Consider the following 7,010-nt stretch of genomic DNA (forward strand, 5'->3'; position numbering starts at 1 on the left):
CTCATGACGCCGAGAGTGGATGATCCTCTATTGACACTCAATAGCCCTCGTAAGGTCAACTACCACTCCCAATGACTAGTTGTACTAGATCTGGGGACAGCCAAACCTATAAGTCTAGTATCAAAGAGTGGAGCACTCATACAGGACATCCTTGGTGTCTCAAGTCTAAGGACCAGATACACCACTAGGACTACGGAATCGCTGTCTGACAATAAGGCATCATCAACCATCCAGCATTCCGTAAGCGGATCAATCAGTGAACTCATTCTCCAATGAGCACCTGTACTGTATCCCTATTGTCCCTACACGAGCAGCTATGAGACCAACTGCATCCATCATATGGACGGGTATATAGCACACCAGTCTATCCGGTTATCACGATGTCCCTCTCGAGTAACCTATGACCGGGATTATTTAGGATATGTGTTTAAAGGTGAATCGATCTCATTATCGTGATCTCATCACGATCCGATTCCCATTGCACAAATCCAAGGACATCACAATATATATATGCATTTATGCAATAGTTATAAAGTGATATACGCCAAAATATAATAAGCAAAAAGATTCTGTATCAAGTCACACGTGCCATCACTCACGTGATTGGCTTGCTGGGCACCTATAACTCTGGAGTCATCAATGTACTTCACGTAGCGAGCGATCTCATCCTCGCTTGCCCCTTCTTCGGGCGTAGGCATCACTATATCAAGGACATACACGATTTTCTCCGCTGTGAGAACAATTCTCAAGTTACGGAGCCAATCCGTATAATTTGGACCAGTGAGGCGGTTGACATCAAGTATGTCACGTAAGGGATTTGAAAGCGACATTTTCTGAAAATAAAGATGTAGCAGAAATGAATAACATGCAGATTTTGCAAGAAATAAACTATCAAGATATGGACTTCTATCTTAATATACTCCCACTATTTTACTAATGAGTCACGTGACACCCTCAGCACGTGAAACGGAAGTCTCCGGCAGACTTCTAGTGGGGATCAGGATCCAATCAGCATCTTAGTGTAACCTCGAGGGACTCGACCAATCACACTAAGCCTAAAAGGTAGGCAACTCTTGCCGATCACAACTCCTTGTGATTCCCGCCCTGTTCGGCCTCCGAATCACCATGGCCTCGAGGGACTCGACCAACCATGATGCTCGGTTAAGTCAACACCTTCGTTACAAGATGAGTCTGATTTGATGATATACCCTCGAGGGACTCGACCAAGCAGACCATGTCCTCAGGTCACCAGTGACATCTCTATGTCGTAAGCAAGATAGCGAATCGCGATATAGGTGAGTCTCGAGGGAATCGGTTCCTACTCATAACGATGGAAGGCCACGTGGGTCAATCTAATTGCCTCACGTTTACCGACTTAATATTATCGAGAGATGTTTCTATAATTTGGTCTCCTAATATGACATGTCACACATATACATATTTAATATATATCTACATCGCATGCAAATATATATACATATCTAGTATGTGTATAAGCACTCACATCAGATGATCATGGACCACAACCTAATATGATTAGGCCCGAGCCAGTAGGCCTAATCACTCACATCAAGATATATGTGTGCAACGGTGCATCTCCATGCCCTGTGATCGTCCATCTCGTCCTCGTCGGTTTCGTCGACATCTTGATGCATCTCCATGCATCACGATCGTCCGTCTCGTGGGTCCCGCTATCGCATCCACGCTCCCGCTGCGCCTCCTCATGTGATTACAACTTAATCATAGGCACGCAGGCCCGACAATAAACGAGAAATATAATGGAGATTCGCAGACCTCAATAATAATAATCACAAGTACACAGATCACACGGTCCATGATCATCCGTCCACACATCATACATCACATGTATAAATAATCATCATCATGTAAGACTACTAGATAATAATAAAAATAATAATCAACTAAACCTTTTAATTAATTAATATTTTTCTAAAATCAGGGACATGTAGGGAATTTCTCAATTCCTAAGGGTATTTTCATAATTTGGATAAAAGACAGAAACTGGAATTTCTCAAATTTCGAGGGGCAAAACTATCTTTTGCCCAGAAAACCCTAATGCCCTTTCCCCCTTTCGCTGTTGCCGCCGTCGCCACCCTGCCGGCGGCGGCTTGTGCGGTGGTGCCCTCGCCTGCAGGCGGCACGCCCGCTGGCGGCGATGCCGTTGCGGGTGGGCGCCCCCTTCGGGTGCCGCTGCCTCCACAGGCGGTGATGTCCCGCCGGGCGGCCGCCCCTATGGGGGGGGTTTCGCCCGCGGGAGCAGCGGCGGCAGGCGTCGCGCGTCGCAGCCCTGCGGCGGCAGGCGCCGCTTCCTTTCGGCGGCAGGCGCCGCTGCCCTGCGGCGCCTCTGCCCGTGGGTTGCCAGCCCCGCCGGCAGCAAGCCTGCTGTAAGCAGGCCGCCGACCGGCTGCTGCAGATGCAGCCCCTGCGCTGCCCGCCTTCGGCTGCGCTGCACGCACGCAGATCGAGGGCAGCAACTGTTGCTGCCCTTTCTCGCTTTTGCGTCAACGATTTTGACGTCAATATTCTTCTTAAACACAACACACGCAGTTCAAAACCAATCATTCGCACGAACAACCTGGCTTTGATACCACTGTTGGGAAATCATTGGGGGCGACATCATATGCGCAGCGGAAGAATAAGAAAACAAAATCCCCGATTCCCAAAAAGATGTTCGTCGTCGTGCGAAGATTGGTGCGCAAAAATCCGCAAAACACAAAACTGCGTATAGAGATTGCGTTACCTAGGGAGATCGTATATCCCTGTTTCCTTGCAGATCCTTAGGAGAGGGTGAAGGAGGTCAAGCGTCCTCCTCTCTAGCGGTGATCCACACAGCAGGGTTGCGACGATGCTCCTCAAAACTCCAGGCCTACTCTGAGGTGGAGAGGGAGAGGAGAATAGGAAAGGCAAGCAAAGACTCTAGCCTATGAGGTTGTGAATCCCTCCTATTTATAGAGATCCCGTGTCAAACCCTAATGGGTCCTTCCCTAGTGGGTATTGGATCTGCATCCAATAAGACAAGGGCTCCTTCGGATATCTCATCTCCGAACCTCTACTCATCGCAATGCCTACCATATGTGTGTGACCCTCTAGGCCCAATATCGAGCTGGCCGTGAGTCATACCTATCAAAACTCCTTCTAACTCAATGAATTATTATCTCTGTAATAATTCACTCGACTCATCGACTACAGACGTACTAGGCCACTACGCCGTAGTCCCCAGACGATACAGGGGAATCCAATCCATTGGACCTGTCTGTCCCCATGTACCTATAGTCCCTCATCCATCTAATATCCCAGAGACCGTATATCGAGCATGGTGCTGTCAAACCCATACGGTTTCTACTCGAGTCTTGCTCTAATCAGATTCTCCTAGAGAACTCTTTCTCTCTCAACCCGAATGACCCTGGCCAAGGATTTTTCTGAGCAAGAACACATAGGATATTCCTCTCATGACGCCGAGAGTGGATGATCCTCTATTGACACTCAATAGCCCTCGTAAGGTCGACTACCACTCCCAATGACCAGCTGTACTAGATCTAGGGACAGCCAAACTTATAAGTCTGGTATCAAAGAGTGGAGCACTCATACAGGACATCCTTGGTGTCTCAAGTCTAAGGACCAGATACACCACTAGGACTACGGAATCGCTGTCTGACAATAAGGCATCATCAATCATCCAGCATTCCGTAAGCGGATCAATCAGTGAACTCATTCTCCAATGAGCACCTGTACTGTATCCCTAGTGTCCCTATACGAGCAGCTATGAGACCAGCTGCATCCATCATATGGACGGGTATACAGCACACCAGTCTATCTGGTTATCACGATGTCCCTCTCGAGTAACCTATGACCGGGATTATTTAGGATATGTGTTTAAAGGTGAATCGATCTCATTATCGTCTCATCACGATCTGATTCCCATTGCACAAATCCAAGGACATCACAATATATATATGCATTTATGCAATAGTTATAAAGTGATATACGCCAAAATATAATAAGCAAAAAGATTCTGTATCAAGTCACACGTGCCATCACTCACGTGATTGGCTTGCTGGGCACCTATAACTAGCACCAACAGTTTCATCATCCCATGATCCTCTAAAGTAAAGTCCTCTACTTTTTATGGGAATGCCTATCATGTCGCAAATGAATTTATCCATAATGGAGATGTGTTGTCCTAAGAGATAGGTAGACATTCTTTTTTTTTCATTTACTTGTATGTTGTTGTAAAACAATCTAACAAGTCTTGGATAGATGGGTTCATTAATTTGTAAAATAGGGAGTAGATCTAAGTTTGCAAACCATTGGATTGTCTCTAAGTCTCTTAGTTCATTTAAATCTACATGTTTTCCCTTATTGATACTCCTAAGTTCGAAAGAGGAAAACTTTTCAGCATGATATTTTGAATCGAAAAGGGTAAGATCAAAATCTTCCACTAATCTCCTCTTCCCTTTGTCCCTTGAGGATCTTCTAGACCCGATAACTACTACTGTTTAGGAGGATAGTAATGAGCAAGAGTAAATGAATCAAAAACAGAATTTAAGGGCTTCTTAGAGAATACCTTAGTGAGATCTTCAAGAGGGGGAAAGATTGTTGATCTTTTGCTTTGAAATGAGGAGTATTTGGGATGCTATGAGGGGAGAAATGGAGGTGGAGAAGCTTTGGAAGAGTAAAGAGGGGAAGGGAGTGAGTTGGGGTCAGTTCCACCGCCGGCCCTAGCTCGGGTTAAAAAGGGGCAGAGTTGCGGGCGGTTGCACCTCTAGCTAGGGTGGTGCAACCGCTTGCAACACGTGACAGCCGGAGGTGCTACCTCCAGCTGGGGCGGTGCTACCGCTACGGGCAGCGAGCATGGTTCTGACTACTATGTGGTCTGATTTTTGACTTTGAGATGAATTTTTGTTTGTGGAGCAATCAACTTTACTTACGTAATTACGTAAGAGTTTTCATTTTAAGATAAGAACTTTTGCACGATCAAGATAGATCTTTTGACGTTCATACTCTCAATGTCGTACACATGTTTGTGACAATTTGTTCAAGTTGGTAAGCCTTGCAAGTTTATAACAAACTTAGTCAGTTCATGATATAGAGTTGGATTCGAAACTTACGAACGGATGAAATCGATGGGTTCGAAAATCTAGAGGATATGTGAATTGAGAATCATAGGTTTCCAATTCTTAGAAATCAAATAGGATTGCATCTAAATCGCATTTGTGATTTTAAATTTCTAATCTTCATATGTTATTTAGGCTAGAGAGCATCCCGAGTTCTTTTTGGATCTCGGGTCATGAATATCGAGAATCCAAGGAGCAGGATATTATTTCTTGCTCCAGCTTATAATTTTTTTTATGTCTTTACAGGAAAGGATGATTTTTAGGTACCCATTTGCTTTTGGGTACATCAAAAATAGATCTACATTGTTTATCATGTTGCATAGAATTTATCATGATTCCTTTAGGAACCCAAATTAATTTGTTCGGACTAATTTTCTTGAATGGACAATAGTGCGTTTTGTGTCCAAGTTTGCAACAAAAGTTGCATTTGCTTTGGTGTCGAACATGTAAGATGAGGCCTTTTATGAAGGTGGTTGGATTTTGGTGAGGACTTCTCACAAATCTGATTCCACTTCTTTTGGGAATGTGACCCTTGTTTGCAAGGATCATGTTCAATGACTTGCTACCAACCTCGAATTTATTCAAGGTGTCCTTAAGTAGCAAGTTTTCCTTTTGGAGAGTTTCTAGATTATGGCATTTTATGCATGAACTTAAACTATCATGATATTCAGTTTTTAGCTTATCAAAATTACAAGTAAGACTATCATGCTCCTTTTTTAGCAATTTATATTTTCTACTAATAATCTTGCATTCATCAAATAAGTCATGTAAGGCATTTAATAATTCATCAAATGATAAATCTGCATCTATTAAATTCGTTACCTCCTCTCCGATGGCCATTAAGGTGTAATGAGCAACTTGCTCGGTGTTGGACTCCTCTTCTTCGGACACGCTCGAGTCATCCCATGTTACTTTGAGCGCCTTCTTTTTTATGTTCTCTTTTTGACTTGGGGACAATCACTCTTGTAGTGTCCCGACTTTTTGCACTCATAGCAAATAACTTGGTCCTTCTTGGGTTCAAGTTTATTTTTTGTGTCATTTTTAAACTTGTTTCTTTTAATGAATTTTTTAAATTTTCTTGTTAGAAGTGCCAAGTCATCGTTACAGTCCTCATCACTTGAGCTTTCTCTCAAGTGGTCTTCTGAAGTTCTAAGTGTCATATCCTTCTTGTTCTTTGGAAGGATGTCTTCTTGCTCTTCATGAGCTTTGCAAGTCATCTCGTAGGTTATTAATGACCCGATTAGTTCTTCAAGAGGGAAGTTGTTTAGATCTTTCGCCTCTTGAATAGCAGTGACTTTATGATCCCAACTCTTAGGAAGGGATCTTAGAATCTTATTTACGAGCTCAAAATCCGGAAATATTTTTCCGAGTCCTTTTAGACCGTTGACGACATCTGTGAAACGGGTAAACATGTCGCCAATAGTCTCACTCGGTTTCATCCGAAAAAGTTCGAAAAAATGTAACAAGAGATTGATTTTTGACTATTTCACTCTACTTGTGCCTTCGTGAGTCACTTCGAGTATGTGCCAAATATCAAATGTGGTTTCACAAACCGAAACACGGTTGAACTCGTTTTTATCAAGCGCACAAAATAAGGCATTCATAGCCTTTGCATTAAGAGTGAAAGCCTTCTTCTCCAATTCATTCCAATCGATCATTGGAAGAGAAGACTTCAAAAATCCATTTTCGACAAGATTCCAAAGTTCAAAATCCATAGAAATAAGAAAGATCCTCATTCAGGTCTTCCAATAGGTGTAGTCCATCCCATTGAACATGGGTGGACATGTAATAGAATGGCCCTCTTGGTTTCCGGCATATGCCATCTCTCTTGGGTTTTAATCCGTTTGAGAGTTAACCCCGCTCTGATACCAATTG

Source organism: Musa acuminata, chromosome BXJ2-3 (assembly GCF_036884655.1).
Source record: "Musa acuminata AAA Group cultivar baxijiao chromosome BXJ2-3, Cavendish_Baxijiao_AAA, whole genome shotgun sequence".
Lineage (NCBI taxonomy): Eukaryota > Viridiplantae > Streptophyta > Magnoliopsida > Zingiberales > Musaceae > Musa > Musa acuminata.